This window comes from Eublepharis macularius, chromosome 6, assembly GCF_028583425.1.
Source record: "Eublepharis macularius isolate TG4126 chromosome 6, MPM_Emac_v1.0, whole genome shotgun sequence".
NCBI lineage: Eukaryota > Metazoa > Chordata > Lepidosauria > Squamata > Eublepharidae > Eublepharis > Eublepharis macularius.
In genome coordinates, this window is record NC_072795.1 from 64,677,104 (window position 1) to 64,702,355 (window position 25,252).

Consider the following 25,252-nt stretch of genomic DNA (forward strand, 5'->3'; position numbering starts at 1 on the left):
TGTTAAAGAGCTGGTAACAGGATTATTCCAATACAATTTGTGTTACGTTTTAGTTATGTTGCATGCATTTAAGTGGATATATCAATACTTACCTCTGTGTATCTACTAGGAAGCAAATCCCACTGAATTCAGGGGACTTATTTCTAAATAATTATGTTTACGATTAGGCCACAAATCTTAAATAATCTCCTAATATAAATGATGTATGAGTCAAAATATTAGATGTATGGGTCAAAATGCTAGATGCAAAAACAACTGAAGATGAACAGTCTTGTTCCACTCAACAGCAGTAACTGACATTATCCAAAAAGTTCACTGTTGAAATTTTTCACTTTAAAACTCATAAAAAACATTAACTGAACAGTGAATGTTTCAAGTCTTACAGGAAAGTAATTGATGTTTGGGCCACTTGCATCCATCCACAATTAATGTTTTTAAACAGAAACGTGTGCTTACCACAGCTTTCTGTGATTGTATTAATAATCTATTATGTTTATTAATGAAGTTACTTTCTTATCTTGGTAGTACTTACTGAAGTTAGTAAAAGACTGACCAATAAAAGGCTAGAACAACCTCTACAACTGCTCAGCATGATGCAAGCTGAAAGTGGGGTTTCTAAAATCACACTACTGATACTGGGAATCGGAAGAAGTATGTCCACTAACTCCAAACTCCAAGGTCTTATGAAGTTTCTCTGAGGACAGCCACTTTTCAGCAATGGAATGTCCTGGAAGATTAAATGTTCCCTCACTGGTTTTTGAGTGTTGTAATTTCTAGTGTCAGATTTATGCCCATTTATTCTTTTGCGTATTTGCTTGTGTCCTCAAACAGAGAAACTTCAAGGAGACATTACAATGTGAGATTGCTGAAACTGAGTTTATTCACAAATTCAAAACAATGAATACCCCTCTGCCCCTGGGCTGAACACAGACTTAGTATTCTTATCTCACTACAGATCCTAATTTCTGTTCTAATCAAATTGCACTGTACCTTTACATCCTGATGCCCTCCTTTGTAACACCCCACCCACCTTGGCTGTAATATAAAGGCTCAGGGATCTCAATTCCTTCTGGTGTCTGAAGAAGGGAGCTCTAACTCTCGAAAGCTTACACTCTGAAAATCTTACTGGTCTCTAAGGTGCCTCTGGATTAAAATCCTACTGTTCTACTGCAGATCAACATGGCTACCCACCTAATTACAGCCAGGTACAGCCAAGTACGCCATTGGAAGCTTTCTGGGTGCCTTGGGCCAGTTATACACACTCTTAACCTAACCTACCTCTAGTGGTGTTGTAAGGATTAAAAAGGAAGAGAGGAGAATTATGTAAGTCACTTTGGGTTCCCACTGGAGAGAAAAGTGGAGTATAAGTGAAGTAAAACAAAACAAAACAAAATTGCACAAAGATACTACATGCCAGAGATGAGACTTGGACCTTCATCTGCAGGCATGGATTTAACAGTACCTTCAAAATGCAAACCTGCTCTTTCAGTGGCATGCAGTGTTGTTCACAGGCCAACTCCTTAATCCAACCTTGATGCCAATATAAGCAGTACCAGCTTATTGCCTTTGATACAGCCCATTACTGCCTCTGGACACCAATTCCATACTTTTACTGCCTCATTTGATTCTGCTGAAAAGGAGAAGTATAGCTACATGTCATCACAAACACATGACACCTCACGCCAAATTTCTGGATAATTTCTCACACCAGCTTAAAAAACACGAAGATGGAAAGAGATGGAACTGTGCAGGCCCTATAGCACAAATGCCAACTGTTCAAACAACAATCACCAGCATCACCATTGATTAGAAAGGCACAAAACCACCAAAGCATGATGCTCCATTCCCTTTCTGAAACAACTGGATAAGAAACACAAGACAGTCAATCGTATCAGAAATCCATTAGGAGTCTGTATTGCACATTCAATGCAATATAAGTTGTTTCTGCCTGCTTACAGTCCAGTCAGATACTCTTCTATCTTAAAGTTTCAATAACCTACTAAAGACTTGGGAAAGTAGGAATGCAGTGACAAACTATGGCTTAGGTACTAAGCCAAGCCAGAAATATATGGATCTCTGCATGACATCAAGAAGGAACTCATGTCATATATTATATTTAGTGTGTGCGCATGGCACAGAGATAGTAACATGTGTACTTTACTTGTGTAAAGTAAATACTTCTGCAAGCTACTCAACTAATTACTATTAGGGTTAAAAAAACATCTATTAGGCATATAGGCAGCTACTTATTTTCTATTCAGGCTAAACTTGTACATCAGCCCAGAATCAAATGTGACTGTGAGTATAAGAGAGCTCCATGTTGGACACAAAATACAATTATCATACCACTGCTTTTAACCTTGATCATCTGAGAATGCCACACTAGTCCTGTTACAGGAAAACCTTATATTAAGCACACTGCAGTAGTCTGTGAAATTATCAATATAGGGTCCCTGTTTTCTATATGTAACAGGCAGGAAGTACTCATGGCCATGGTTACTATCTAGTCTTTCAAAAGTAGAGGCTAGCCTTAAGTACTCCCACGAGGCTGATCTTGTCCATATCCAAAACAGTTTTCTCCTCAGTTGGCTAATTATCAGTGAAGAACATTATGAAAGTATGCTGTAGATCCCTAATACAAGAGAAATAAGAGTTTAATATTATCTACATAAGCCTCACTACAAACATCCAATGATCTCACACAGAAAAATGCTAGCAAAAGAGCAGCTCAAAAATAATATTAGACAAGACAAGGCCCCAAAACCGCAATCAAAATGATCTAGGGGTAGAAACATCTTCCCTACCAGAATGTCTAACATTTCTGTGTTTTTTAATTTTGACCAGGAGGAAATAACAGAAGTTTCTAAAATTATACAGTACTACAGCTAACTATGAAAAAGTTAAAAGGTCTGCAGATCACTTCATGCTCACTCTCCTCAGCAGCAAAGTTGAAATGGATGGTGTGCTTCCCCCCTCCCTCTGAAATAAGGAAAAGAGGCTGTCCTGTTTGTGCGTAATTCCCATTTGTGGGATTGTACAAAGGCATACTTTGGAATTCACACCCATGAGATGTGGTAATGATCACTAGCAGACAAACCTATCAGTGGCTAGTAGCCATGACAGGCTAAATTACACTTTCATGCTTGGAGGCAGAGTGCCCTTCACAAATATAACCAAGTCAGCATCTGACTTAAAAACAGAGAGCTAGTTTGGATGGACTTTGGCCAGACACAGAACAATTCCTGTTTTCTTAACCCAAAGGGCCCACAAGTGTACTCCCATGAGGTCAACAGCAATTACCCAAAGCTGCTCTCTGTGTCTTCAAAGTTTGGCATCTTTTAAGTTCCAATACCGTAATTTTTTTAAAAAGCTGTTATTACTGTAAGAGACTTGAAAATGTGTGCTCTTACTAGAAATTAAGTAACCATGACAGCTTTTTAAAGTAAGAATGGGCAATCAAGTCTTGAGAGGTTAAGCAGGCTATTAATTGGTCTCTCAAAGGACAACTTACAAATTTAGTACTCTACACACAGTACCTGGTCACTGTTAGCACTGAAAGCTAGCAGCAGAATCATGCAAAGTAAGCAAACTGACTCAAATTCTTCAACCCGATCATGATTTATTCACAGAGGAGATTTTTAATGGAAGTTTTTAATTTTTCAAAGGCTCAGAATATCCACAGTTCTGATCAAGTTTGTCACACCACCTAAAAAATGAAGACATCATGGCACTGTAGGCTTCTTTTAACCAACAGTATTCAGACTCAGAAGCAAAAAAATACTCAACTAGAATTCCAGCATGCTAGTTTACCAATACCCTAGTAATATCTGTCCTTCCCTTACATATAAAAATACTTTGCACAGAAGAAGTTGCCAAACAGTAAACTCCTCACTAGGGGTGTGCACCTGAAAAATATTCAGGTTTCCTGCTTCAGGTTTACCAGAAGCGGGAAAAAGCTTTGGGAAAAGCCCTGAAATCTGAAGTGGCATGCTGCTTCAGATTCGGGTTTCCAAGTCGCTTCGGTATGCTCCTGAAAGATCTGGAGCATACTGAAGTGACAGGGGAGGGGGGAGGCCCACTACCACCCTTAAAACTCCCACCCCCACCTTTAAACCCCATCCCCCACCCCACTTACCTGGTCAGGCGGAAGGCTGGAGTGGCAGAGAGGGCCTTCCCTGCTGTTGTCGCCGTGCAGCTGCAGCCAGCATGGCCAGCCAGCAGAGAGGGTCTTCCTTGCCGCCGTCGCTGTGCAGCCGTGGCCAGCACGGCTGTTGTGGCTTGCCAGCAGAGGGCCACTGCCAGAGGCCAGCAGGCAGAAGGGAGGCTGCCTCCTCCAGCGGTAAGTGGGGGTGGGGAGAATTGGGGGTGGGGGGCAAGGGTGGGAAATGGGTACGTTTAAAGGGACCTGCTGCTTGCAAAAGGCCTCTTTAAACTTAATCCATGGAGGCCCCGAAGCTTCCCAAAGCATTACGAATGCTTCGGAAAGCTTTGCTTAAAGATTTCCAAATCGATTTGGAAATCCTAAAGCTTTCCGGATCGGGCCCAATTCAGGTATTTTACCTGAATCGGATACCCGAAGCGCACCCCCTTACTCCTCACTATCCGGACCTCCTGTCCTTCACCCACATGGAACAGAAAAATGTGTTGCAGGTTACAAAAAAATCCAGTCCACTCAATTACATTCTCAAAGACCAACAACCCAAATCCCAGAAGACAGGATCCTGCCTAGCCTTGTAGCCAATTGCAGCAAAACATCTTGTGTGTAAAAGCCCCAGCAAGGAATACATGGCCTTTATCAGTATGCTCAGGATGTGGCTACACCAGTCTGCTTCCATGTCTATGGAACACAGAGGAGAAATTGATTATGGGGAACCTGAACAAAAAGCACTGCACATAGATACCAGCCAAAGATAAGAATTCCACAAAGAAGAAGAGCAAAACATGCTTGTGAGCTCACAGGTACACTGCATTAGGATTCTAAATACAAATGCTAAAAGAAACTTTGATTTGATAGCTGCAATAGAAGGGCAAGGACAAAACACTCACATAGATAAGACAGGAAGTAGGAGCCTGACAAAAAAGAGATAACTAATAGCTGGTATCCTAACAATAACAGCAAAAAAAATTTCTAAACAGAGGCCTAGGACCCCAATTTCATTGAGCCTTAGAAACTTTCAGAAATTTACAAAAGTCTGTGACCAAGTTGAGGGCTCACAGTTGCACTTGCCCAGGATGATCTCAGCACTTTGCTAGTCACTCCGCTAGAAGGAAAACAATCTGGTTTCCCCCCCCCCCCCTGAATCATTGAAGACCCTTTGGATTTTATCCCTAAGACTCAAGAAGCAAACGGTTGCCAACACAATCAGCAGGTGCCACATTGCCTAAAACAGCAATCTCCAGTGGAGAATTCAGACATCCAGTTTGTATACACCTCACTGACATTCTTAATAGCTCTGTTCTATTCTATTCTTCCTTCCATAAACACGACCAGAAGAAAACAACAGAGTAAATAGGAAAAAAAAGAGGAGCTGCAGGTCAACATGCTCCTTTGGAAAACTACATGGTTTTTTAACATTATCTTCCCCAACAAATTCTCTCCCTCAGGAAAGGAATTAAGCAGAACAGTAGGTAACCATGCAATTAAGAATTGCAGAGATACTGATGGAACTGGGAAACAGATCCAGATGAAGGCACCATCATACACTGACAAACATACTTTTAACTACAGGATTTGAGCCAAGTGGCACCTAAGAAAACAACAAGATTTTCAAGTTATAAGCTTTTGAGAGTCACAGCTCTTACTCAGATAGCAGGAATGGAAATGCCTGAGCCTTTATATTCCAGCCAAAAGGTGGGTGAGATGCTGCAAGAGAGGGCATCTTTACATCCTAACATCTTCCTTTCCTACACCCCTCCCATCTCATCAAACTACACTGTAAGGTTACATCCTGATGCCCATCCTTGCTACACCTCACCCACCTTTTGGCCAGGATATAAAGGCATACAAGAGGAGGAAGAAAAACAGGAGGACAGAAAAATGAAAGAAATGGCCAGTGGACAGCAGATGGGATTTCCATCTCCCACAAATCCCTCCTGTACTATTTATTCTACTACGTTAATGGGAACCAGCTAACGTGCTCTTCTCTTCTTAGATAAAATCTACACTCAAATATCTAGGAATCTACCATAGTGACAACTGTGCTAGCTTAAATTAATTGTACTTGCACAAATATTGTTGCAATTTTCACCAATGTGTACATAAAAATTAAACAAGAAATAGATGAAAATACACCCCCACGTGCCTACAGAGGGCCTTACTGCCCTAGTGCAACCATGGTTCAACAAAATATGTAAAATCCTCTCTCTTCCCACCCCCGCCCCGGCTAACAATTAAAATAAAACATCACAATACTGAAACATGATAAAACATATGTCATATTAGAAGGCACAGATAAAAGTGCTAAAAACAAATCAACACCATATCAGACAGTATTTGGATCCATCAGAACATTTCCACTGACACAAGGGAATTTAGTCAGTAGAATGCAACTTTCTCACTCATCCTTCTGCTGCAGCTCAAAATGTTCCTGAAAAACTGCTGCTGGGAGACAGGAGACCCCCCTGAATAGCAAGAGGGTACATTCAAATACTTGCAGCAGAAGGGTGGAAATCATCATCAAAAATTATCCCCCTTGCATTCACATAAATCCTCTGTGATACAACACAATGCTTCTGTGTCATTTCAGAAAGCCAATCATAGTTTGGAGTTTCTATACTCACAGGAATATAGCTTTACTCCTCTGTGCAGATTTTAAGACACTTATTTCCCTAACAAGGCATTTCACAGCTCCAGTTTTTCCTCAAATTTCAGAAGCTCTACTTATTGATGCGTTTGCAATACTGTACCTCTATTACCAGAAGGGAAATATTCTTAAAGATCAAGAGTACATAAATTCTTGCAATTATTACTTAAGACAGCATAAGGTTTGAAGCAAATAAAATTTTGTGATTATGACTAAAGGTGTCAGTTTTAAACAGATGTTCACATTGCATCATTCCACATCACCCAGGATTTTGCTGTGGAAACAGTCCTCTCAAAAAAGAATTACCCAAATTTTCAACAATAATGTAACTTCAGCAGAACATAGGTGCCTGTAAAAGATGCAACCTTAACACCGAGTAAGAGCAAAATCCTGAAATCATGCCACAGATAAAGAGGATGCCACCGATTCATACATGTTTAACCGAACATGCAGTAATGATGCAACTCATGTTGCATTTTTATAGAGGTTATTTGCTTAGTGTGTACCACCTATGGAGACCTGATATAGTGACAGAGTTGTATATCAACTTTATGGCCAGATTCAGAACAGAAAGAAGAAGAATGAACTTAGTGGACTTTGCATTTCATGAAGCAACAGCAAGAGCCACAGTGCAGAATCTACATTTAAAAATTAGGATCACTCAGTATTGGGTCTGCAGAGTTCCTTCTTTTCTTTATAGATCAGGATCTACTTTCCTTCATCACAGTACTGAAAAAAAAGCTATAGTGATGTTGACTGTATTCAGCTGAGGCACCACAAAGCCAAAGATACCTGCCACTCTATTAGATGATGGACAAAGAAGCTCACTGCAATATCTTGTGGATTAACTGAAAGAGTTGCAAGGGCTCGCTGTAAAACACTGAGTGCTATATACCAAGAAAAGAAGGAGCTGAGCTAGTAGTAATTCATATCCATTACTAAGTTCATCTTTGAGTAGTGTGGCTCAAGTTGTAGCTTTTCTTTAAATGTTGACGTTCTGAGAGAAAAAAACATGTTTTCCAGAAAATTTGTATTGAGGAATACAGATGAAACATATGAAATACTTTTTTAAAAAAACTGGAACTCAACTCACTTTATGATCATTAACTACATTACGCATAATACTATTTACACATACAATGGTATTTTTGGTAAATTTATGGAATATAAAAAAATATTTTATTTATCAATACGTTTATTATATTAGAGATGAAGCAGCAAGCTGCTACACTAAACATACTTAGGCTTTAGCCTGCCAGGAAAATTGTAACTTTTCCTAAGAGAAACACTATTTTCCTTTTCCTAATAGAAACAAACACTGCAATAAAGGAAACACATTTGAGTCAAAACCCTTTTTCTTTAAAAAAGTCTCCCTTCCATAAGACCAGCACTATCCAAAAAACAAACACCCACCTGCCAGAAGCAGAGTAGTATGCATACCACAAGCAACATTCCCTCTTTCAAACTGCTTCCAACACTCTAAAAAGACTAGCATCTGCCTCCAGCACAAATAACAGTATTAAAAGCTATCAGTAAACCTGGACATTTGAGTTAAATTTGAAAACAACAGTGATCTCTTAAGTATCATTCCATACAGCAAGTGTCATAGTAACTATAGACAGATTTAGCCACATGAAACTCTTGTTCCATTTAAACAATGAACAATGTAACCTATTGCTTTGCATGAACAGAGCCCCATGGTACAGCCTCAGCAGAGTGTGTGTACTAAATTCTACTGTAATTTCCAATCAAGGGAATGAATATACAATGTCTGTCCCCCCAAAAAGGAGCAGCTCACATTGAGGGAACCAAAGTAGAGGGGAACTTTAGACCCTGATAGAGCACAACATGAAGAACTCTGACAATCACTTGTTCTTTGTTGTCAGAGCTGAATAATATTTATTACTGCCCTTGAGTCTCTTTGGTATCTGCAGAGGAGTTAGTCGTGTTAGTCTGTGGTAGCAAAATCAAAAAGAGTCCAGTAGCACCTTTAAGACTAACCAGTTTTATTGTAGCATAAGCTTTCGAGAATCAAGTTCTCTTCGTCAGATGCCTGATACAGAGACTGGTCAAATACAGAGGAGGAGGAGAGAGAAGAGGCAATTAGGGGGAGGAAGGGGGAGGGTGCAATCAAAACATTCCTTTGCTAGTATATGTAAACATCTCCTTTTAGTGTGTGTATCAGTTGGCTTCAAAGGAGTTTGCCCTGTTAGTTTGTAGCAGCCAAACAGCTAGACCATCCAATGCAGTACGAGCCTTCGATAACCACAGCTCTCCCTGCCAGATGCATCTGACAAAGAGATCTGTGGTTCCCGAAAGCCCACGCCAGATGCCACTGAGCTCCCCCAGACCCCACCTCTGTAAAGGAAATCTGTTACCTGCGGTAATGTGATAACCATTCATAGTCCCTATTCAGTCCCAGCTTGACAGAGTCAAATTTGCATATGAATTCCAGTTCAGCAGCCTCCCGTTGGATTTTGTTTTTGAAAGGTTTCTGTTGAACTACAGCGACCTTTAAGTCTTTGATGGAATGTCCTGGTAGATTGAAGTGTTCTCCCACTGGTTTCTGGACGTTTCCATTTCTAATGTCAGATTTGTGTCCATTTATTCTTTTGCGTAGAGGTTGGCTGGTTTGTCCAATGTACAGAGCAGAAGGACATTGTTGGCACATGAGGGCATATATCAGATTGGAGGATGAGCAGCTGTAAGAGCCAGAGACAGTGTAGTTGATGCCATTGGGTCCTGTAATTGTATTCCCTGGGTAGATATAGGGGCAGAGCTGGCATCTGGGTCTGTTGCAGGGCCTGGTACCTGTGCTGGTGACTCTGCTGGCCGATTCATGGTTGTGAGTGAGAAGTCATTTAAGGTTGGGGGGGCTGTCTGTAGGCAAGGAAAGGTCTTCCACCCAGGGCTTCTGAGAGAGAGGTATCATTTTCCAGGATAGGTTGTAGCTCACTGATGATACGTTGGATGGGTTTGAGCTGGGAGCTACAGGTGACAACCAGTGGTGTTCTGTTGTTAGTTCCTTTAGGTTTGTCCTGGAGTAGACTGTTTCTGGGCCTGTTGATTTGTTTCTACCCAGGGAATACAATTACACCTGCTCCCAAGTGCAGGTGGTGTGGGTTCTAGTCCAAGCTATTTTAAAGCTGCGTAGCTGTTGCTCAGCAAAAGCTGGATCTACCTTTTGGCCAGCTTTCCCTTTACTGGAAATCAAACTCATGCCTGCCATTTGCCACATGGGTGCCTTTTCACAGTGAGCTATCTGTGGGACAGATTGTGGCACTGCCTTTGGTAATAGGTGCAGCTGTATGTTCTCTTGCTACTGCCTCAGTGTCTGCATTCCCCCTTGCCAAGCAAAGACTGGTACATCTGCATCCCACCCTTGTTGGGATCCAAACTTTAGTAGTAGTAATCCTGGGTGGGTCATTGTAATAGTTTGTGCTGTGTGAGCTACAGGAGCTTGGGAATGCTGCGGCTGCATTTGGCCACGTTTCCTCTCCTTTGCATCCACCTGCCAAAATGCAAATGTCTGCAGCCAAGGATATGAACCCACATCTGCAGAGTTCACTTAGGTATGTCTATTTCCAGGGCTCCTGTTGTTCATAACTCCTTTGGACCGAAGGGACCAGCAGCTCTTCCCCCTTCTTTTCATACTCTGCATGTAGGCAGCATATCTGTGACTGTCAGGGGCTCATGGTGGCATCAGCAAACAGCAGCTAACTATGATTTTTTACACCAATCAAAGGGGCATCAAAAGCACACTGCTTTGTGATAGACCATGTTCGTGGGGTAACTATGCACCCTAGTGTGATCACTATGTGGACAGGGCCTTACAGAGGGTATCTGTGTCATTTATTTCCCCTCCTTATAACAGCCACAGGATACTGACTAGTGGTGACAGCATTAGCACACCTGTAATGCCAAGACTACACATTGTCGAAAGATCAACAGGTTCAATTTTCGAGTTTTCATTTTTAGTTCCTTGATTTAAAGAAATAAAGAAGGACTGAAATAAACATTTCCACTCTTTCACATGTGTATTTCTTGATTTGGTATGTATATTTCCCAAGCACAGACCAAAAAATCTGAAGCAGAGTTGCACTTCTCTACATTATACAAGAATGTGGAGGTGATACTCAGCTCCATCTTGCACTTCCAGCAGATCCCAGGGGGTCTTTGGAAACCATTAACAAGTGCCTGGAGGCAATTTTGGAATTGATGAGGGCTAACAAGCTGAAACATCATCCCTACAAAACAGAGGTGCTGGTGAGCTTGCTTCAACCCTTCCTGGGCAGGAAACATCTTGGCACTGTGCTGTATGCCCTCGTAACATCTAGATATTATTGTAATGCACTCTATGTGGGGCTCATCTTGAAGACTGTCCAAAAGCTCAGATGGTACAGAATGCTGTGGTCAAATACAGACTGGAGCAGGTCACAGGGACCATATCACTCCTGTCTTGTTCCATCTACACTGGCTCCCAATTTGCTTTCAAACCCAATTCAAGGTGTTGGTACGGACCTTTAAAGCTCTATGCAGCTTGGGGCCAAGATATTTTACGGACCACCTTCTCTCATATGAACCTATCTGTCCACTCCAGTCATCTTTGAAGGCCTTGCTCAAGGTGCCCCCGCCATCAGGATAGACGGGCAGCAATGCAAGAAAGGTCTTTTTCGGTTGTGGCACTGAAACTTTGCAAGTCCCTCCCCAAGGAGATTCGTCTCCATCTGTCACTATTTTCCACCAGCAGGTAAAGACTTTTTGTTTCATTTGGCAGATCTCAATAAGCTTTTATTGGCCTTCCTTCTCTGGTTGTGTTGTATTTGTATGTCTAAATGTTTTTGTTGTATTGTTAAATATTTTACATATACATTTTAAATTACTGATGTTCACCACCTTAGGGAACCTATTTGGGTGTAAAGGTGGCAGAGAAATGTTTTCAATACTAAATAAATACTTAACACTGTAAGTTGTCTTACACAGTTGTCAAGCTAGAAAGCATCTGAACGACTGGAGCAAAGCTAAAGTAAACATCTTAAAAATTTGCCTTAAAAACCATTCCACTCACACTAAAAATAAAATAAAAAGAAGCATTTTCTACTTCCAACAGAAAAATTGGAGGAAAAAACCTGAAGCAGTGTGTCCCCCTTCCTACCTGCAGCAACTTTCTGCTATTTTTCCAGAGCCTTCACATCTTTATTTGGGGATTGATGAATACATAAAGAATCAAACAATCCTCACTGAATTAAACTCTTTCCACATAGTAGCAAGAATCTCAAGTAAAAACTCCCAAACAAAACCCTCAGTCTCACTATAGGTAGATGCAATATTCCTGTATACCCATGAAACAGCCTCATAGCAGGCATGATAAAAAAATTACAGCACAGAAAGATCCCCACAGAGAGTCAACATAGGAAATAGGACTTTGTAGGGCAATCACAGTTACATGCTGGGTATCTGAAGTTCCTACAGAGTGAAACTCAGCAGGCAGTCACTAAAGGCATGTGGTACCCTTTGCTTCCCTATAAAGAATTTAACTGCCCTCTACCATTATAAAAAAATAAAAGTGAAAGCTTCCTCTGACTAGTTAACTGGTTTTTTGCTTATCCACTATTACTTTAGTTTGGGAAATACAGAAGAATGGAGAATACAGTACAGCCCATTGTTCAATTAATACAATGTTGCCAAGAATGAAGTATTATAAAATCCAAATCCTTGCAAGAACTAAATATATTTGCATTGTTACCTTCACTTTCTCTCTTCTCAAACAGCAGAAAAGACAATTTTCATCGAAAGACCAATCAGAGACACCTTCAGGCTCAAAATCTGTGAGTAAGAAGAAGAGAACAAGTTACTTCATATCCATTAAAACCACATTTCACGTATAGCTAAATAAAACTTACTACCAATTTACTACCTGTTTTATAAGGCTTTAGCCACAATTTAGGATATACAGGTTTGAATGCTGTCATGCTTTAATTTCCACAATGTTACAAAAGTATAATTTTCGCCTACACACAAAGCTGATTTTTCTAAGCAACGCCAAAACCACTGCCAGCTATACAGAGATGAAGGCACGCTCATTAGTAATTTTAGCCAATATGAAACTAACTGTGAGCATTGCCTGGGGGGAGGGAAAAAGCACAAATCACCAAGGTAACATACGTTTTCTAGAGACAGAGCAGTGGTTGATTCTGTCATTAGAAATGCAGATCAAGGCAAAAAAAATACCTTTAAACAAACTGAGATCTTTTAATAATTCAGGTCCAAACAGCCCTTCTAGAATACTTTCAAATCCTAAAAAGAAAGAAAAAATTATTAGCTTTCTAGATTATGCATGCTTCTGTCAGAAAATTAACAAGAGTTCTATATGTATCTATTCCTAGAACAAATCTGAACATCCTTTTACATTACAGTTTTAAGATCTACTTGTCAACTGTGATAACTAAACTGAAAAAAGAACCTAGTCTGATTTAACCGCAATATTTTTATAGTTAAAGAACAATACTGATAATTAAGCAAAATAATTTAGTAGAAATGGAAAAAGTTTTAGGCAATGCAATTCATTTAAATTATTTTTTCAAATAAGCCCTGCTCATTTTAGGCTATCATCTAAAAATGTATATATTTGCCTCATACTACAGCTCACTTCTATCTTAAAGCCTTAGAATTTCTTACAAAAGGAAAAAACCACTGACAACTAAGCAGCATAATACAGACTGTGTGCATTGTATAAGCTCAATCACTACTGAGATGATTTTCTTTTTAAAGAGTGACGGAGAGTTCTATTTTAAAAGATTACACCTCCCCTCAATTATTGCCACTATTTGTAAATGTAAATTCAATGTTAATCTAAATCATGGCTTGCAGCTAATGATATGGCAGCATGTTACCCATTACTCAGAACATACAGGGAAAGGCACACAAGTACAGGGAAAGGGCCATTTCTGAAGAGACTATTGTTAATTCTACTTGAGATTACTCTAAAAGATGAGATTTCTGGATTTTGCAGTAAATTTTCAATCTTCCCCCAACACTGCTAGGTTGTTATTTACCTTTTGTAAAAGTCTGAAATTGTGCAAGAACAGAAATATTTTTATATACATAAAAATGTGGTTGTAATCTTACATGGTGCAGATTCTGTAAAACAATTCTGTTCTCATCAGTTAAGCTGACAGCTCAATGTAGGAAAAGCCCTACTTTCATTTATTAGGTATGAACAAGAACCATAGTGCAACTATTGAGCATTATAATCATTCCTGACTGAATTCACGACTCTAAAAGGGCTTGTATCATTTAACCCTTCACTATTAAAAGTGCTACTGCAGAATGCAACTGACAATAGAAGCACAGAAAAATTCCAATAGCCATGTTTAATCTGCTGTAGCCAAAACAACAAAAGCTCTGGGTACAAATTTCTCTGCCAACAAAATATAAATCTTCATGCACCTGATGAAGTAGGCTCTATGTCATGAAACTTTATGCCACAATAAATTTGCTGTTCTTTAAGGTGACACAAAACTCATCTGTTATTTGGAAAAGTGACGATTAACTAAAGACAGAACTACTAGGGAGAAGCAAACACAGAAGAGGAAGGAGAAAGGAAGTAATGCAGAGAAAACAGAAAAATGGGGAACTGCAAGAACAATGTTTACACAAGTAAACATGAAAAATCCAAGTACCCTACAGCATTATGACATTCAGACTGGAATCATGGCCAGAGGTTTCTTTCCTAATGCTAGAGAAATTCTGATAATCTTTTATGGAAAGCTCAACAGAATTAAGTCGAAATCGGGGCTGGAGAAACCTCATAGCTGAAAAAAATCCCAGAAACTTGGTTGTCTATATATATATTATACAGAGATGAGTGAAAAATGAACCAAATGCTAAGTCTATCTTTTTTTAAAAAAAAAATGTTATAAATAAAAGCCCTATCATGAAGAGAAAATTTGGAGTAGAGAAGCAACCACCTTCCCTAATGGACTTCACTTTAAAAAAAAAGCCATTTAGGCTCTATTGCTTGCATGACTAGCCCCAACACATTGGCACATAATACATAGAAAATTTCAACCCTATGCAGAACTGACTCCTAAAAATTTCTGAACCTTTCACATTACTTATACTAATTGCCAATGAGGTTGCCATGCATACAACTGTACAGTCACAATGCCTGCCAAGCTGGTTACAGAGCCTGGACAGTGCAAACCTACCTTGCTCAGTTCATTGTTCTCACCAATGGTAACACCACTTGGTTTTTATTAATATTAAATATTAGATTTAACAGTTGCATAGCAACAGTAGAAGAGCATATATGCAATACTCAACATCAAAAAAGCCAAATAAGGCAATACTGAATACATTCAAAAATTATTTTAAGGACTTGGCAGAATGGTTACACAGCCAAATAAAAACTCAACATACTGCAAAAAAGTAAAATATGATGTTGAAATATGATCTGCTATGTGAATCTCTTAAAATTCTAAGACCAGCATCCATGCACAACAGATCAGGAGTACTACAGTGTAAAAGTCTTGAAAGAAGGCTTTCCTTTTTGCTAAGATTTTTCTTTCTATCTCTGGTCTTAAAAACTAGAAATATTTTTCTCTCCAACTACACTGCCTTATTTCTTATTTGATCGATAGTGTTTTTCTCCAGATTACAAAGGGAAATAATTAATATGGCTGTCTTCGTTAAATTCCTATATTCATACCTTTATCGTCTGCAAGAACACACACACAATTCATAGTGTGTTAGGTAAAGGTGAATATGGGAGAACTGCTGGACAGATTAGGCTACTGCCCTTTCTGGCTCTTCTTCCAGCCAAGGTGATGTTGGTAATCGTATCAACAACCCGCTAGACTATAGAACCTTGCTGCTAAGTAGCCGGTCAGTCACAGATATGATGTAAGCCCCACTCACTTCCCCCACCGTGAGGCAGATTTTCCCTCTAAAACTGTCAAGATTGCTTGCTGTGGCTGGGCAGCCTCTAGAATTTCACTGGGTGTTATTTAAAGGTCTTTTTGTCCCACACTTTAAGCTTATATTCCAGCCCAAATATTTAGCAGGTAAGAAGAAAGAGCCCACATCTTCTTCAAATGAAATGGCACTAGAAGTTCAAGAGGAAACAGCAGGTTTACAGGCAGGGTTCGTATATAGGCAGACAGGCAGGGACAGTAAAGCTGAGGTAAACTTTGAATGTAAAACAGAATACTTCACAAACATTAGGAACAATAATCTTCTTAAAGCTTAGTTTCAGTAGTCACATATCTTAAATGAGAGGCTGGTAGTTTCAGATTTAGGTCACTTTAACAAGGTTTTTTCATAGATTTCACTTTATAGCTTAGATGTTCTGTCTTCAACACAGCACTTTTTACCCTTTACATAAGACCCAGGGTCCTCCTCAGAGCCAAACCCCACAACAATTCTATCAGCACCAATTGTTACCTTCTCACTGGCTAATCACAAAGAGGGGAGTAACAGCCTGTCAATCATTCTCTTTTCAGACAGTTTTTAACCCTTTACCTTCCACTCTCTGAATGCTGCACTTAGTACCTTTCATTTCAAAGCCCATTCAGTCACAACAGGAAAAACATCAGCCATCCAAGATTTAATCCTGGATGAGAGGGCAGAGCTGGTATGCATCACTGAAGACTTGGTTGGGAGAGGGGTTAACCTCTCCCAACGGTGTCTCCCAATGTACTTAGTGATACATCAGCATAGGTCTGGTGGATGCTGAAGTGGTATTGCTGTAGTCTATAAGGTCTCTATCACCCTAGCACGGTGCCCCATCCAGGACACCTGGTTTTAAGCTATGTACCTATTTTGGGGGTTCAGAAACAGAAATCTGTTGATGTACTGCCCACCCCACTGCCTGTCTCCCTCTCTGCTTGAGCTAACAGGTGGTCTCAGGGCAGTATTCGAAGATCCCTAGGCCGGTTTTCCTGGGGGACGTCAACATTCATGCTGAGGTTGTCTTGTTGGGAATGGCTCAGGATTTCATGACCTTCATGTCAACCATTAGCCCGTTTTAAATAATAACTTGTCCCACACATTGTGTGGGCCAGATGATCTGGTATTTTGTTCTGAGTTGGATGAATGTTATCTGAAGGTGGAGAATTATGACCGTTTCTTTATCACAGACAGATCACTATTTGCTTGGGCTTAGACTCACAGGGATAACAAGACTGCAGGGGTGAGAGGATCTATTAAAATGATTTGCCTCTGAAGCCAGATGGATCCAGGGGTGTGCATGGGAGAAAAAATTCCGTTTTCCCGCTTCAGGAAAATGATTTGTAATACCCCCAAAGGCAAAGCGGCAAGCTGCTTCGGCTTTGGGTATTTAAATCACTTCAGTATGCTCCATAAAGATTCAAAGCATACCAAAGTGAGGGGGAAAGCTGTCTCCCAGCCCCCACTCCCCCCACTTAGTCCCCCCGTTCCCCCCCACTTAGTTCCCCTGTCCTCCTCCCCACCCCACCCCATTTACTTGGCCATGGAGCCAGGAAGAAGATCAGCTGGGCGTTGGGGAAGGCTGGAGCTGGCACTTCCATCACCCGTGTTGCCTCCACCGCTGCCATCACCACTAGGAAGGCACAGGTAAGGGAGGTGATGGGAAAGAGCCCTTTAAACTTCAACTGGCCTGAGGGGAGGGGATTCCCCTGCGGGCCAGCTAAAGCCCGGGAAAGGCTCCAAAGCTTCCCGAAGCAATTTGGGTCACTTTGGGAACCTTTGATTAGGAACCCCTGAATCTTTACAGATCAGGTCCAATTCGGGCATTTTCCCCGAATCAGATACCTAAAGCGCACACCCCTAGTTCTGACAGCTTCAGGGTATTTACCTATTGATATGGTTGATGCTCCTGTCAAAACCCCGGCTGACCTCTGGAATGAGGAAATGACCTGGGCAGTTGACACAATCACCCCCAAGTGCCCTCTCTCATGTTGGAGCCTAAGTAGCCCCTTGATTTTCAGAAGAGCTCTGAGTGCCAAAAAGACAAGAGAAATGGCTGCAGTGACAATGGAGGAAGACTCAGGCCTAGAGATGTTTAATTTCCCAGAAATTCTGAAGCCATTTTCCCCATCTTCATTTTTGTGGAGGGGGAGAACAGAAATTTAAGGGAGAATTGAAATACATGCCATACTTAGCATCCTTACAAACCCAATTATTTTTACTGTTTTAGCAACAGAAATGATTCATTTATAACTTACAATGTAAAATTACAATATTTACATATTTATGGAATTTAAATGTCTTCATTTTCTACAAGCAAAACTGCAAATATACCCAATATATGAGAGAGAACTGCAAGTGTATGCACCCTATGTTACCTTAGAACCTTTATCTTAATTTTTACTATCTGAAAAGCAGAAAAAGTAGGTGTTAAACAGAAAACAATCTTTATGACAAGTAACATAAAATATATTTGATCAGGGAAAAGGCCAACACTCAGAAAAACACTAGTAACATATTTTGATAGGCAGTTAAACTTTACAACATTAATGCACGAACTATTCAGTAGTGTATATTACCCGCATACGCAATATAGAATTTTCATTTTGTACAAAATTAGTCACATTTAAAAATAAAACTATCAGCACCTTGAGCCTCTAAACAGAATCAATTTTTGAAATGTCTGATTCTGAGCATTCATTTTTAGTCTCATGCAGCTATATGAAAAACGTGAGGTTTGCATGAAGTGAAACAAGCTTCTCTACTCTCTCACACCTTCTAGGTGCAGAAACACATCTTGGATTTAAGAGCTGTATATGACTACAGCAAGGTTTTTTTTTCAGTATTCCCCAAAATTTCAATTTTTTCTGTCAGAAAAAATTAGAAAAGGGCCTAGGAAAATAACGGAAAAATAACCCACCCACCCTGTGGCCTTCACATCTGTACTCAGTACAAATCCAGTAAGAATGAGCGAAAGCTTATTGGCATACTCTGTGGAAGTGATAGTGGACAATAAATACTACTTTTTCACCAGTGAAGCTGTTCCTGATTATCTGAGACCTGTTGGAATCTGGCCTGCAGGAAGATGTAGACTGCTTGTGACCTGCTATGACCATACCAACTTAAACTGTACATTAGCAGTGAAAGGGACAGAAGATGCCAGGGGGCCAACTTGTCCATTTGTTTGTGATACCTCTCAGTTTATTCAGTCTGAGGATGTGCACAGGGTCACTGGAGGCTTAAGACCTACCTCCTGTTTGTATGACCCCTGCCCTTCCAGGCTACTTAAATCTGCTGGGAGTGGCTGGCTAGCTGGGGCAGAGAGACAGTGAACATCTCATTGAGAGAGGGGGTGGTCACCCCAGCCTTGAAACAGGCTGTAGTGTGTCCACTACTAAAGAAGCCTACATCAGACCCAGGAGATTTCAAATTGACCAGTCCCAAACATTCCATTCTTGAGGAACGTGATTGAACAAGTGACAGCTGGGCAACTTTAAGCATTCTTGAATGAAGCGGACTGTTTCAATCCTTTCCGGTTTGGTTTCAGATCTAGTTATGCGGACTGAAACAGCCTTGGTTGGCCTGGTTGATGACCTGTGCTGGAAGATGGACAGAGGAAGTGAAATTCTGATGACTCCCCTGGACCTCTCAGCAGTTTTTGATACCACTAATCATGCAGTCCTTCTGGACCATTTTTCAGGGCTGGGAAGCATTGTTTTGCAGTTGCTTCAGTCCTACCTGGAGGACAGGGTTCAATCCCTAGCATCTCCAATTAAGAGGGCCAGATAGGGGGTAATGTGAAGTCTCCTAAGTTTCTGGAGAGCTGCTGCCAGTATGAGTAGACAATACTGACCTTGAAGAACCAGTGATCTGATTCAGTATAAGGTAGCTTCATGTGACGTGTGCAAAATTTGTGTGGTTTGTATTCAACAACATGTGCACTACAGACTAGCATAACACCTTCCATGTCATGGGTGGCATACTGTGCATACTAATAAGGAGTTCTATCCACGCCAATAATCCAGTGTTTAGGACAGTTGCTGCAATTTCTACTACATTTGAAGGACGTTTCAGATTCAGATTCAAGACACGCCATGCACCCATCAATATCTTTCAAAATGGAACCTTAAAGTGCTAAAGAAGTACATAAGCTTGATATGTTTGCTATATCAGGATTATGTTCGCCATTAACACCTCATATCCAGGATGGAGAAGAGTTACAAAAGCATTGTAGCCCATGAGGCTGCAGTCTTATGAGCCATCTGCAGTTCTACCATTGCCTTTCATAAACCCATGAAATCTGACTACTTTCTGACTACAGCAGATTATTCAGGTTTTTTTGTTTTGTGACATTAAATCAGTCACTTTATACCAAAGTAACGGGCATACATTTGTTGGCTCAGAACAAACACCAACTATTATGAGTGGCTATGCACCTTCAGAGGATTTCACCCACATATGCCTTTCATGGACACCACAGGGAACATTATAGTTAGATCTGGACTGGAGCTGGTATTGGGAAAAGGGACATGAATCCAAACATCTGTGTGTAGAAGGCACATTGCTGAGTTCCTCTCCATTTCTGCATTCCCTTCTGAACTCTGGAAAGATTTTTGAGGTTGCAGAATATGTACAGAGAAACAGTTGCGTGGTTTGTTAGGCGGATGAGACGGTGGATAAGGGGATAAAATTGAACCCTTTCTTCAGTGGAGCTGTACTGCAGAAAAGGAAGGAATTATTATTCACCCACCTTGTCCTCCTTCGTTCCAGCCCCACCATCCCAACTACTCCTCTATACAGGTCCCACTAATACTGGAAATGAACTTTCCAGAGCATGCAAGTGACTATAAGAACAAAGAAACACAGGAAAACTGTTCCATGCACAGAGTGGTAGAATATATGGCTGTGTATTCCCAGAACAAAAGTGATACACATAATGAACTGACTGTGCTACAGTACACTGTGCTCACTTCATCACCCTATTTTTTATCTTGCAATACTGACTTGAGTTCTAGTGTTTCTGAACTGGTTCAAGATCATAAACGTTCCAATGATGCACTGCTTCATAATAAAGTAATCCAAACTTGACATTCTAACCTACAAGTGCTTTTTGATGCTGCTGCCCACTGGGATCCCCCTAATTTGGTCTTGGGGATCAGCAGGCCTTCAAGAACAGCATCCATAGTGGGCATAGTGGGGGTCTGCAGTGGGAGGAAGTAATAGGCAGAAATCATTCCCTCTTTGGTTTTCTTAAGTGGTCTTACATCTGGACTGTGAGACTGGTTGGTTACAGGCCATTATTTGCTAGGTTTTTAATGGGGTATAGGCTGCAGGCATTGTTAGGAGACAGGGTGTTCAGGTTTTATTTTTTGTTCTAAATTTGTAAGTTGCTTTGAGCTGCAGGGAAAGGTGGGGTATAAATATGTTAATAAATAGTACTTGTTGAAGCAGAGCACTGTGAAAATGTAATCTGTACTTGTACAGTGCAGATGAATGGAGGGGGTCAATTTTCACCAATTTCACTGCAGACCTCCAACTTGCCTCTCAAGCTGTACCTGGGATCACCTGTGTCCCAACAGCAGCATTTAAGTCCCAACAGCAGTCTTTTGCAAGTATCAGGAAAAAGGAGGTGGGGAAGTCCCATGTCACCCCTTCCATCAGCAGAAAGGGCTACTCGATGCAAGCCAATATATTCAGCTCCAGCAGTCCTCACCTACCTCATGACAACTCTAACATCATGAAGGTTCTGTCCTACCTGCATCTTCAACATATCAATCTGAATGCTGATATGTATTCTGTACTTATATATCAACCAGATATGTGGGGCTGAAAATCTCCTAGTGCTTTATTTTTCCATGGAAAACTGGGGTGCCTCAGTGACCTCCACAGAGGACAGTAAAGTTCTGTTGAAACAGATAAATAGAAAAGCACATCTGTGGCATATCATTCATAGATCTTCAGGTGTGCTAAAATGAAGGGGACAAAAGGTTCAAGTGCCTTTTGTTTTAAATTTATACAATGCAAGGGAAATTACATGCTACATTTTCTTTTCATTTTTATTCTGATAATAATTTCCATACATTTTTAAAATTTGTTTGAATGTAACTGTGGCTGTGAGGGCAGCCCAATGGGAAATGGCCAGACTGGAAGGGACACTGGGACACTGGTGGGAGGGCAAGGCCTGTTCCAGTTGCTTGGGCTGTCAAAAGGCAGCTGAAGTTTAGAGGAGGGAGGTTGATGAGTGGTGGAGGCAAGAGGGAAGCCGCTCAGCTCCAGAGGCAGCAGCACGGAGCTGAGTGGTGGTGGAGCAATGAGCAAGGGAGTGTCTGGGCAGCCATGTTCCAAGCCAGCACTGCAAGGCCCTGGGAAGTGGCGAGGAAGCAGCACCTACCCAAGGGGCCAAAACACCAGCAGGGAAGCAGTCAGCTGGAGGCAGCAACAGATGGTAGGCAGACGGCCAGGCATGGACCTGGGAGTTGTGGGGAAAGGGAAGGTCTAACTAGGCAGGGCATAAAGGATGAATAATAACATACCATAATAACATGGGGAACGGGAATAACGTGGGGAAAGGGAAGGTCTAACTAGGCAGGGCATAAAGGATGAATAATGACATACCATAATAACATTCATTTAACATTCATAATAACATAATATTCATTTTATATACCACTCTTCAGAACAACTTAACGCCCACTCAGGGCGATTTACAAAGTGTGTTATTATTATCCTCATGACAATCACCCTATGAGGTGGGTGGGGCAGAGAGAGCTCTAAGAGAGCTGTGACTGACCCAAGGTCACCCAGCTGGCTTCACGCAGAGGAGCGGGGAATCAAACCTGGTTCTCCAGATTAGAGTTCTGTTGTTCTTAACCACTGTATCAAAAGTGCCACCTGGTAAGGAAATTGGCACAGAGGTGTGAGGAGAGTACTGGAAAAGGGACCATGAGACAGCACTCCTAGTGGCCAAGGAAAAACTACAGGGAACTCAACCATTTTCAAGTAGCCAGCAACCCAGTCTGAGGCCTGGGACCTCAGTGACAGTAACACGACAGTAACCTTGACTTTTTTCCCTTATCAAATATTTCAGTTTAAGTATTTATTGTTATTAGGACAAAGTTAATATGGGAAACTTAAAATTTCATTTACTAAATGTATCAAAATAAATATGCTACATCAGATCATGCTCTTTTCACTGCACTAGAAAATTTTCCAATTCATTTTTTTTCCAGAAAATCACTGCTCTCAACTGCAGAATGGGCTTCATGAAGTTGATTGAAAAGTAAGCCTTTCAGCAAAATCCAGCTGAGAAAGAAAAATAGTGAAACCTGTCAAATAGCACTGTTCCTCCTACATTTGCCACATCAAGACAACATTTCCTTCAGTCCAAAAATGGTATGCATTTGACAGCCACATAGTTGGGAACTACAGTCTGTAGTTCTGGAGACTGTTTAAGACCAGTTGCAACACTGAAAAACCTTGCACCAGAAAACCTCCTACATCTATCGCTGCCACCAAATGAACTTCACCTGCAATAGTAAAAGCGATGCTAACAAATGTCTGATTCCTTCTAACACAGATTTCCATGAGCAGAGAAAGAACCAGATGTACAGTCAGTAACAGCAAATAAATAGGTCATAGTCAAATTGCAGTACAATAATAAAATTGTGGTGCTACACTTCACTTGTAAGTAAAATTGTTATTTCATTTTAATAACAATACTGTGTATTTTGTTTTCCAAGTAATATAGTCCAGTGAAATTAATATTTAACTGAGATACTTATAATAAAAATATTTATAATGAAAAGATGAAAACTGCAGAGTATGTATGAGATCAGCATACACAAATATCTCAAAGGTTTAATGTTCTTTCCAAAATTGGACTCCAAGATCTTGTGACCATACTGAGTACAAGAACATTACAGTGTGGTTTATCAATTTCAGATTCTTACTAGTTTCAGATATATGGGTGCTTTAGCTATGCAAAGAACAATCCATCATTTTCCAGCATGGCAGCTTTCCTTCAAGTTATTTTGAGAACTTTCTGTATGTTTACCATAGCAATGAAATGGATATATCATACAACGTTCAACTTTATACTGGACTATAATGCCATATTTTATGAACAAAACTAAAAGGGATTCAGTGGGGCATTAAAAGATACCAGAGGAGTCCAATACAAGATATATCAAAATCATTATTCGTATCACTGGGTCCCTTCAGAACACTGGAAGAGGCATATACAAAACTGCAGATTTGATTTTTAGAAGAAGCAATGAACAACTACTAATATATTTACACAAGTGGTCAAAATAATGGAATGCCTACATTTACCACACTGGTTCAGTCTGTGGCCTGTCAGACTCTCTCAAGTGGAAGTGTACAATCTTAGACTACACTACTTTTGCAAGTAAAACCACACTTTTTTTTTACAATATTTTACTTGCTCACACTTACAAATTACTGATGAAGTGAGCTTTGACTAAAAAAACTTTGTTGGTCTTTAAGGTGCTGTTGCAGTAATATAGATTGAATCACATTACACAAAGCAATACAAAGCAATACACTTGTATTCTAAGTGAACTTCTGCACTTTGCATGAACTGTCTTGAATTTTTTTCAGACTATTGTGTAAGAAAAACAGGTGATCTTTGACAGCCAATTAAAAATAGTGGACACCATCTAAATTAATGTTCTCCAATCAGAGAATGGACCAATGGTGATCTACCAACTTAACTCTGTCATTTCTCACCAATTTATAGTTTTGTATTGCAAGTTGGATATAATGTCACTTTTTGGCTAATTAGAAGGTTATACAATAAAAAAATAGGAATATTTAATTAAACATTAAACCAATCATAGTTTATTTATGCTATCACATGAAGAAGATCTTAGATATTTATAAAACATGCAAATTCAGATGGCATGTTAGAGTTCTGATAGGAAGAAACCTCATGGGAATCTAGGAGAGAATCTTACCTTTGTATTTGTATACTATGGGAATCTTAATGCATTTCAAAGAAAATTTGATTGTTTTAAACTTAAGAGTTAATTAGGAAATGTTAGCAAGCCTAATTCTTATTGCTTTTCTGTGTTCTATTTTTGTAGGATTTATGTTAATGATCATATATGTTTTGATACCTTGCTTCTTTAAAAGACTTACAGTGTAATTTCAATAAAAAGAAATAAACTCTAGAAGGTGTCTGTGTGCCTTGATGAGAAAAAGCATTGCAAAAAGAACCCTATAAATAATGTACTGATAAGCAGAACTTGTTCAAAGAGCAATCCAGTTTGGCAGGTCTAAATTAATTGCTGAAAGCTATCCAAGAGTAAAGATAAATAATTCTTCTGGGATAGTGGAAGCTTTGGTAAAGACATGGGTAAAGAATCTGTTACAGTGCGACTGGGCTCCAATTCTGTTCTATTACTATATACTAACAGGCCTACCCACCTGAAACAACTATTCCTTTATAAAACATCACTCCCCTACTGAAGTTCTACAGT

The 25,252-nt window shown here is 40.2% G+C and overlaps 1 protein-coding gene across 4 annotated transcripts in view; it reads right to left on the reverse strand.

Moving 5' to 3' along the window:
- LCOR (ligand dependent nuclear receptor corepressor) overlaps positions 1-25,252 on the reverse strand; it is a 93,220-nt gene that overhangs the window by 51,438 nt on the left and 16,530 nt on the right. For all 4 annotated transcript variants that reach the window (XM_054982358.1, XM_054982359.1, XM_054982357.1 and 1 more), the window contains exons 3-4: positions 13,035-13,100; positions 12,550-12,629 (exon numbers count right to left, since the gene is read on the reverse strand). The gene's annotated coding sequence lies outside the window, so the exon portion shown is untranslated. The remainder of the gene's footprint in view (positions 1-12,549; positions 12,630-13,034; positions 13,101-25,252) is intronic.